This window comes from Canis lupus, chromosome 28, assembly GCF_011100685.1.
Source record: "Canis lupus familiaris isolate Mischka breed German Shepherd chromosome 28, alternate assembly UU_Cfam_GSD_1.0, whole genome shotgun sequence".
In the NCBI taxonomy this organism is placed as follows: Eukaryota; Metazoa; Chordata; class Mammalia; order Carnivora; family Canidae; genus Canis; species Canis lupus.
Genome location: NC_049249.1, coordinates 2740115 through 2749230, shown reverse-complemented (window position 1 = coordinate 2749230; position 9116 = coordinate 2740115). Strand labels below are relative to the sequence as shown.

Genomic DNA, 9116 nt, shown 5'->3' with positions numbered 1-9116 from the left:
GCAGAAAGAGCAGAAGTTAGAGATGGGAACATTCATTCGACAAGTATTTATAGAGCACTTTCTGGGTACCACATTCTGCCAAGTGGCAGGGGATGAAGTGAGAGGGACAACCAGGTACCAGAAGGTAGAAGACTGAATGGCCCATTTCTTCGGTGGTGTTAGGGTCTTCTGGAGAACTATATATGGGTGGCCCTTGTCACATGACAAACAGCTTCCCTGACAGGAACTTGCAGTGCTGCAGGCAGCCAGCATCACCCTTGTCTGTATTGAGGGGGAGGAGCAGCCGCAGAGGTGAAGCACCCGGACAAAGAAAAAGCTCTGACAAGTATGAAATTCCAGTAAAACTTGATTTTTAAATGAAGTTATCAGATTAGAAATCCAAACAGTGAGCACTTAAGAGCAAAGAGGTGCATAAAATAAGAAAATGCTGTACTCGGCACATTTTTGGATGGGTGAGAGTTATGGCCATTTTGCTTTTAATGCCTAAGAAGGGTTATAAATAGCTAAGGGAAAGGGATTTTCCCATATGCTCTTTCAAATACTCACACACACACACACACACACACACACATTTTAACACCATGTTGTATTTTTCAGATGGTTTCAAATTCAAAACAAATGAATTACTCAAATGGAGATATTGAATGTGCCAAGTTTTAACCAGCAAAGAGTTACACCGAAGGAGCTAAAAGCATGAATGTGTGAAGCAGCCTCAGGACACAAACCAGGACTCCGACCCTTGGAGAACAGAGGGTTCCCATGGAGAAGCCGTGTTTCTTAATTGTACAGAGCACCTGGCCACAGGATTATGAATATTGACCTTCCCTGATACGCCCAGATGGCTCCTTCCACGGGCAGGGCCAGGTGCCCAACAGTGGAAAGAAGGGGCTCAGGAAAGCCAGGAGAGCATTCTTTAGTTAAGTCTAAACCACAGACAAGGAAAATCAAAACCTTCTCTCTGATTCAGGGCCCCTCATCTTCTTTTCCAGTAAAAAAAAAAAAAAAAAAAAAATCAAACTGAGAGATATTTCAGGGTTCCACAGTCATAATGTCCTGCCCACTTACAAAGGATTGATTCTTGTCCTAGCAGTTTTCAGAGGAAATCTGTTTTGAAACAATGCTGCCACATGAACAGGACCAAGAGGAAAGATCTGGAAAAGGTGATCTGCTACCCAGGGGCTGCTACACATGCTCAGAGGGCATTTGCAGCAAGATTAACAATGGAAGTATGCATTTCTCCATCCGTCCACTTATTTATTCTTCATTCAATAGCTATTTCCCGAGCGTGTTGGAAGGGAAAACAATGAATGCATTTCACAAATATATATTGACTCTTAAGATGTGCCAGGCTCTGTACGAGGGGCTGGGCATCAGTAATGAGTAAGACCAGCAAGATTCCTTCCCTGACAGAGCCTGCATTTTGCTGGGGAAGATGGACGATGGACAAACACATAACTAAGCAAGATAATGACGAGCAAGGAAGTAATGACCGAAAAGGCACAGAGGTAGACATTATCTGGGAGAGGCTGATTTGAAAAGGATTGTATTTCCACTAAAACTTGAAGGCTAGGGCAGCCTGGATGGCTCAGTGGTTTAGCGCCGCCTTCAGCACAGGGCGTGATCCTGGAGACCCGGGATCGAGTCCCGCGTCGGGCTCCCTGCATGGAGCCTGCTTCTCCCTCTGCCTGTGTCTCTGCCTCTCTCTCCCTCTCTGTGTCTCTCATGAAAAGAAAAGAAAAGAAAAGAAAAGAAAAGAAAAGAAAAGAAAAGAAAAGAAGAAAAGAAAAGAAAAAAATCTTTGAAGGTTAGCAAAGAAGTAGTTACATAAAGAGCCAGGATGGACATTTTAGCCTAGGGAATAGTAGAAAGTAGGAAAAGCCACGGTGTGTTCACGGCACTGAAGGAACCCATATACTGATCTCTTCCCTGTTAGATACCAGACTCAGCAGCAGTGGAATGATTTATGACATTAAGGGGCATTGGAAAGGAACATAGCTTTCCCAGGAGAGGATGGAAGCATTCATGCCCTTCCTGGCAGATGAGGGTACGGATTCAGCGGTGGCGATGTTCCAAGGCCCCACAGTCCGTTTCTCTCGGATTGAGACGTTAGGACACTAAGGAATGAAAAGCACTGCTGTGTTGTAATAGTTAGAATGGATTTGACAAGCAAGGAACTTTCTACTACAGAGAACAAATATTGCATTACCTTGCAGCAGATGAAGAAAGGGCTAGAATTTATTCGATTACCAAAACATAGACTCATTTATGGTGAAATTTGGAATTCTAGTTCTACTGAGTTTTATGCTATTTATGATTCTATGTCTGCCAACAAAACGATTTTCAACTTGAAATGTGATCCTGTGTTTGACTGTGGAGCTGGTGCTCTAATGTCTAACTTATTTAGTCCTCATGGCCATATATTAAGGCTAGCTGGGTTTAAAACCCTGGCAGACAAATGCAATCATGGAATGTTAAAAAATACAAACCTATTTCTAAACTAGCAGCCTCTGATCCTACATGTTTTCCTTGGTGCCCAGATGGGGAGCACATTTTAACTGCCACGCATGCTCCCAGGTTTGATGTTAATAATGGGTACAACCTTTGGCATTAGGCCAGGCCTATCCTGGCAGCCATTCTTTGGATAGGCTATTTCCAGCAAAAACGATAGCTTACTAAGCAGTTAAAAGTGAAGTATTCGACAAAAAATCTAAATGTGCAGTAGTTGATAGACTCTCGGCTTAAGGAATAAACCAATTACTCATTCCAAGCTCTCTGAGGAGACACAACTGCTGAATTAGAAATCACAACCAGGAAATGAGCAGCCATTATCAAAAGCAGCTCTTAAAAATCAAAGGAAATATGAGGCTGAGAAAATTCTAAAGTAGGAAGCAAGAAATGACAAGAACCAAGATTTGGCACCTACCCTGCTCCACAGAGCACACCACGAAATAGTATGTCTCTGATCACATCTGGAGACCCTGAGACAGATGGAAAAATCAAGAATCAAAGACCTGAAAGCAATTGAAACTTGAAAAAAACAATCAGCAACTTAAACAGCTAGAAAAACTCTAAGTTGGAGATTTTTTTAAGAGCTATCACTCTTCTCCAGGAGCAGGAAGATTTGAAATTGGTTATTTTAAAGATTGACAGAGGTATCCCTGGGTGGCGCAGCGGTTTAGCGCCTGCCCTTTGGCCCAGGGTGCGATCCTGGAGACCCGGGATCGAATCCCACGTCAGGCTCCCGATGCATGGAGCCTGCCTCTTCCTATGTCTCTGCCTCTCTCTCTCTGTGTGTGTGTGTGTGACTATCATAAATAAATAAAAATTAAAAAAAAAAAAAGATTGGCAGAGAGCAAGTTGCTAGCATAAATCAGTGGAAATACATCTTCTGTGTTAAACTCTGTAAAGCACCTGAATTTCACCTGCCTATCACATACCCACATTGCTGCTCATCTATGTATAACTTAATCACTTTCCAAGCTTTGGAATATACGTGAAATCAGTTAATGATGTCCATTAAATTGGCTTTTCCTACATTTCAATACATGTGGAAAAAAGATACAAATTTCTTTGCTAAGCTCAACAGACTATACCTCGCATGTCATTGTTAGTCAGTGTCATTTACCATATAAATGAATAAGGGCATTTTAAATTTTAAAAAATGCAACCCATTAGATTGGATAAAAGAAATCAGTGCAAACAAGCAAGGTATACAAAAGTTCATTTCTGGGAGCACCCAAGTGGCTGGCTCAGTTGTGAGTGTCCGAATCTTGATTTAGCCTCAGGTCATGATCTCAGGGTTGTAAGATGGAACCCCGTTTCGGGCTCCACGCCGAGCATAGAGCTTGCTTAGGATTCTCCCTCTCCCTCCACCCCTTTACACATGTCCATGTGCTCTTTCTAAAATAAATAAATACATACATACATACATAAAATTCTGTAACTTTAAGATAAATATTAATTTCTTTCTCTCAAACTTATATTAATTTAGTAATTTGTTCAAAAGAAACTCAGTGCAGTGACTTTCTGAAAAACTGAATTGCTTTATAGTCCACTTCCTTCTAGACTTGTTAAAGTTCTCATTATTCTTAAATCAAGGCTCAGGCTTTGCTCTATTCAGCGAGGACCCCCCAAAAGAGTTTGATTATGTGCCTGGATATCATTTCTTCTCACAAAGAAGGAATTTAGGCAATCTCTTTGGTAGCCTGGAATGGTCAGATGGAGCTGGATACAGAATTCTAGTGTGCTAAGCTTCTTATTTATTTCTGTATGTGTATTTCTTGCCTCCCACAAGCTGAGCTTTGCATAAACTTAGTCAAGATAAAATTTTAAAAATCTCATGTGGAGTCTGTCAGGAACGACATTGATAATATATGTGAAAGTTTCTAGCAGGTAACAGAATAAAAAAAATAAAAGTAATCTTGGGGTGCCTGCGTGGCTCTGTTAAGCTCCTGACTTTGGTTCAGGTCATGATCCGAAGGTCTTGGGATCCAGCCCCATGTCAGACTCCCTGCTCAACGGGGTCCTGTTTCTCCCTCTCCCTCTGTCCCTCTGCTCCTGCTCTCTCTCTCACTCATGCTTGTTCACATATACTCTCATAAATAAATAAATAAATAAATAAATAAATAAATAAATAAATAAATAAATAAATCTTTTTTAAAAAAAGCAATCTAATTAAAGCAATAGAGCACTGAAATGCAATGTAGCAAGAACAGGATCCAGAGAAATTGCTTTGAGAAACCAGAGGGCTGTAACTCCATTCTGCTCCCTGTCCGTTATGCCACTTGCAGAGGAAGCCTGGGAAGTCATGTTTCCTCTAGCTGACCCTGGATCAATGTCTAGACTCAACTTCCTGGCAGAAGTGGGTCTCTGTGAAGTACCCAGCAGTAGCAGAGGATGGCTAAAGTTTGTAGGGAGGGCACAATCCACCCAGAAAGTGGCAGGTCTCCTGTGATTTTTCTCTGTTCTTAGTTTTTATCTTGAATACAAATTTAAGCTGTTTGCATTGTTTCAGGACACAGAATTTCCCTTTTAAACTTTATGTGGCTGATGCTAGGTGCAACCACAATCCATGCTCTACCTCCTTCTAGAGAACTATGCTACATCCCCCAGTGGGCAGCAGAATGCCATCTCAAAAATGGAAGGCATGCTGTAAGGTGGGAAGCATGGTTTCTGCTATCATGCTCTTCAATACTGAGTCATGGTGAAAAGAGACAAGACAACTAGGTATGTTGATGCCGCAGGATACTTCCAGACTGAGGTTGTTGGGAAATAAGTAGTTACTAGAGCAATAGCTGCTTGGGAGATCTGGGAATCTCTTCCAAATGGAAAAAGTAATTCTCATGGAGGAGATAGACTTTAAAGGCAATATTTCTTGCCATTTCCCAAGAAGGAATAATAGAAATAAGGGTTTAATTTTCTTCCTGTGTATCTTTCCTTAGAATAACCTGCTGAGCAAGCAATGCCACTGCTCTCTCTGCCTACAGCTTCTGATGAAGTGAAGCAGGCTCCATTTGAAAGCAAGGGATGGCTTCTACATGAAGGGAAACCAATCCTCCTGTGAGTCTTAGAGAAAATCTTTAGAGAATTCTTCCTTACACTGCAGAAGCTCTGTGACCCACATCTTTTCCCTAATTTCTTGACTGGAGAAAATGCAGGAAGAGCTTTTACTTCCCTCAACTCCTTGGAAATCATTTTAAGTCTGGTTCCTGCAACCTGGTCCTTTCTTTGAGAGAACCTGGTGAAGATTGTGATCAAGACATTTGTTCTCAAAAAAAAAAAAAAAAAAAAGACATTTGTTCTCAGGGCTAATACAAGAGATACAGGAAAGGTCCAGAAATGTAGGGAGAATAAGAACCTCAAAATCAAGCCAAACATCATGGGTTCCATTTGTCCTTGGGTGGTGGGAGGGAAGGGGGGTGGGAAAGAAAAAACTGTTTCTGCATTTGCTTCTGCTCTCCTCCAGCTAAGAAATCATGCTGTCACCCACCCTGTCTGACTCTTCAGGTTTTCCAGGACGCTGGTAAGAGTATGGGGACCCAGGTAGCATATCTGTCATTCATCTCTCTTGGAATCAGCACCGAGGAATCGCAGGCCTCCTTGGAATTTGCTTTCTCCCCATTTTGTAATTAGAAGCTGTCCTTTTGTTCACATCAATATACAGTCTATAAAGTATTTTCACATTGTTCACCAAAGTCAATTTACTGAGAGACATCCTGGGGAAAGCATAGCAGGAGACTCGGCAGACCTAGCAATCAGGGGTGGCTCCCGTCTGTCCTCAGGGAGCTTGCAGCCTTGTGGGGAGATAGGTATGGGAAAATATTCATAAGCCAATGACAGTGAAGAACTGTATGTTGTGAAGAACTATATATTGTAAAGAAAACAGGACTTGAGACACAACATATATTAATTATTATATGAAATGCAAGTGAATACAATCCCCAAATCGAGAGGTGGGAGGGAAAATGGGAGCAAAGGCATTAAGCCCTGAATATTGGGTCTCCTTTGAAGCTGATGACAACACACAGGGAAGAGCTTATTCGATTGGAGAGTTACACCGCTGGCTGGTGGGATGGCCCATCGACAATGACATTAGTGACCTTCACACGTCAATACGTGTAGATCTTCTTCCCTGAGTGGTTCAGTTGTTCCAGGGAAAGACCCTACAATCTCCCACCATGGCAGTGGGAGCCTGAGGATATTTCTAAATCAGTTGTTAGCATCTCACTTTATTCTCTTTTTGTCACCCAATTTTCTAATGTGTCTCATGTCTCCAAGTATTCAGCCTCCTTGTCTCAGTTTCCTTAGCAAAAGAAGTCTTGCTCCTGTGTGGGTGACACAGGTGGCATCAAGTGCAAAGTGAAAATGTGAGTGCCCTTGTTCAAAAACCTGTGGAAAATGACATTGTTGTGAAAATTTCTAACATAGAAAGCCTTTCTTTTCTCCCATGATCTGAACTGTTCTGAGATCATGTGGGAAAAATGGATTTGTTGGCAAAAAAAAAAAAAAAAAAAGGAATGGATTTGAGTTATTATCATTAATTACTTCAAAAATGAGTGTTAATGTAACATAATATTTAATACTCCTGTACTTCTTTGACTAAGTGCTACTCTCCACATCTCAAGTCCTCCTCAGATTATCAATATTTTTATTTATTTTCCTGGAATAGGTTCTCCAGAAGTTTGATAGAGCTTCTGTTTGATAAACATTCTGAGTCTTTAAAGAGCTTTAGAAAAAACTATTTTCACCTTTGTATTTAATTTTTTCCTTAGAATAGAATTCTCATTAAAAATCACACAGAACATGAAGACTCCTAACTCTGGGAAACAAACTAGTGGTGGTGGAAGGGGAGGAGGGCGGGGGGTGGGGATGAATGGGTGACGGGCACTGAGGGGGGGCACTTGACGGGATGAGCACTGGGTGTTATTCTGTATGTTGGCAAATTGAACACCAATAAAAAATAAATTTATTATTTAAAAAAATCACATACCAAAAAAATAAATAAATTTTTAAAAAATCACATACCAACAACTTTGAAAATATTGATCCATTGCTTTTAGAAATCCTCTCCTGCTTTTGAGAAATTGGATTCTGATCTGATGTTCATTTCTTTATACAGAAACTATCTTCTCTCTTATTTAGCTTTGTTGGCCTCTGGGATGCTTTATTCATGGTGGGTTTTCTGAAATGTCACCACAGTGCATGCATATGTCATACCTGCTACCTTTGTCCTACCTAACACTCACTGGGTTGTTTCAATATGAGGACTCATGTCTTCCTTTCTGAAAATTTTGTCTTCTTTTAATTATTTCCTCCCTTCAAGCCTCTGTTTTGTTTTTCTTTTCTTTCCTTTTGCAACTTCAATTAGATAGGATTTGGAACTCTCTTATAAACCTACTATGTCTTAATGTTCCATTAATACGTTCTGTTTCTTTGTCTTTGGGGGCTACATTTTGGAAGAATGTTTTGTTGCCATCCTCCAGCTTACAAATTCAAATTCCAGCTATGTTGATTCTGCTCTTTAACACACATTTTAATTTCATTGTTCTTATTTTTTCTCCATATCTCGAAAATTTTTGATTTATATATAAAGTACTCTCATACATTTCGCAACATTATTTCACATGTTAACATTAATTATACTGATTCTAAAGAATTTCCTGATGTTCTAAACTTTGCTTCCATTCTCTTCATGCAATTTGTAATTTTGATGTAATTTGACAATCCTTCAATGCTACAGATTTTCCCCTCAATGTTTGGGGATCCTTCGTTGTGTGGCCATCTTTGTGTTCATTTCCTTGACTATGGAGTAGGTGGACATAGATTTTGGCTGAGTAAGATTTTCCGTGTGTGTGTGTGTGTGTGTGTGTGCTATTATGCTTCTATTTATATGTATTAAATGAATGGTATCAATCTTCCCCAGTATCTACCCTGGTATGTATTTGGGTATTTTTGATGGGTGGATTAATCCACCCCAGGAATGCCAATACTAACTCTGACTTGGAGTAAATTATTTGGCTTTTCTGAGCTGCAATGTTCTAATCAGTAAAATGAGTACAGCATGAGAATAAGGCAAGGATTAAGTATGACTTGCCAATTTGGACACCAAAGCCTGGCACATAGAAAATAATAATACAGATGTTAACTGCTGTTTTGGTTGGTTCCCATCAGAACCCAGAGGTGGAGAAATTGATACCCTAAGGAAATTGACTTATGGTAAATTTACTTATGGTAAAATTAGTGATGTGATGGGTGATATATTTTGATCCAGGAAATTACCCAGTGACTTGCTCACTGTCCCCTCAGAGAAATCTGCCACTCTCCCTATGTCTGCTATCCTGAAATGTCAGATAGGAGGAGTTCTGAGAACACCATGCATCCCTGCAGTATGGAGTTGAGCACATGAGGCCAGGCCTAGGCAGGAGGAGAACCCTATAACTATTGGGTATTTGCAGCTTTCTACTGTGGATGGAAACCCACAGCGCTCTTCAGGGTTTCCATTCTCTAGGCCCATCTGTTCTGTGTTTTTTATTCTGATTTCCACTGATAGCTCTTGAGGACAGCTGAGCATCTTCTTTCCGCCCAAGAACTGAGCAAAGCAAACTGTAGCCAAAACC

General features: G+C 40.6%; 1 pseudogene; it reads left to right on the top strand.

Moving 5' to 3' along the window:
* Positions 1-1439: 1439 nt before the first annotated feature.
* On the top strand, positions 1440-3025 carry LOC111092936 (annotated as a pseudogene).
* Positions 3026-9116: the final 6091 nt, after the last annotated feature.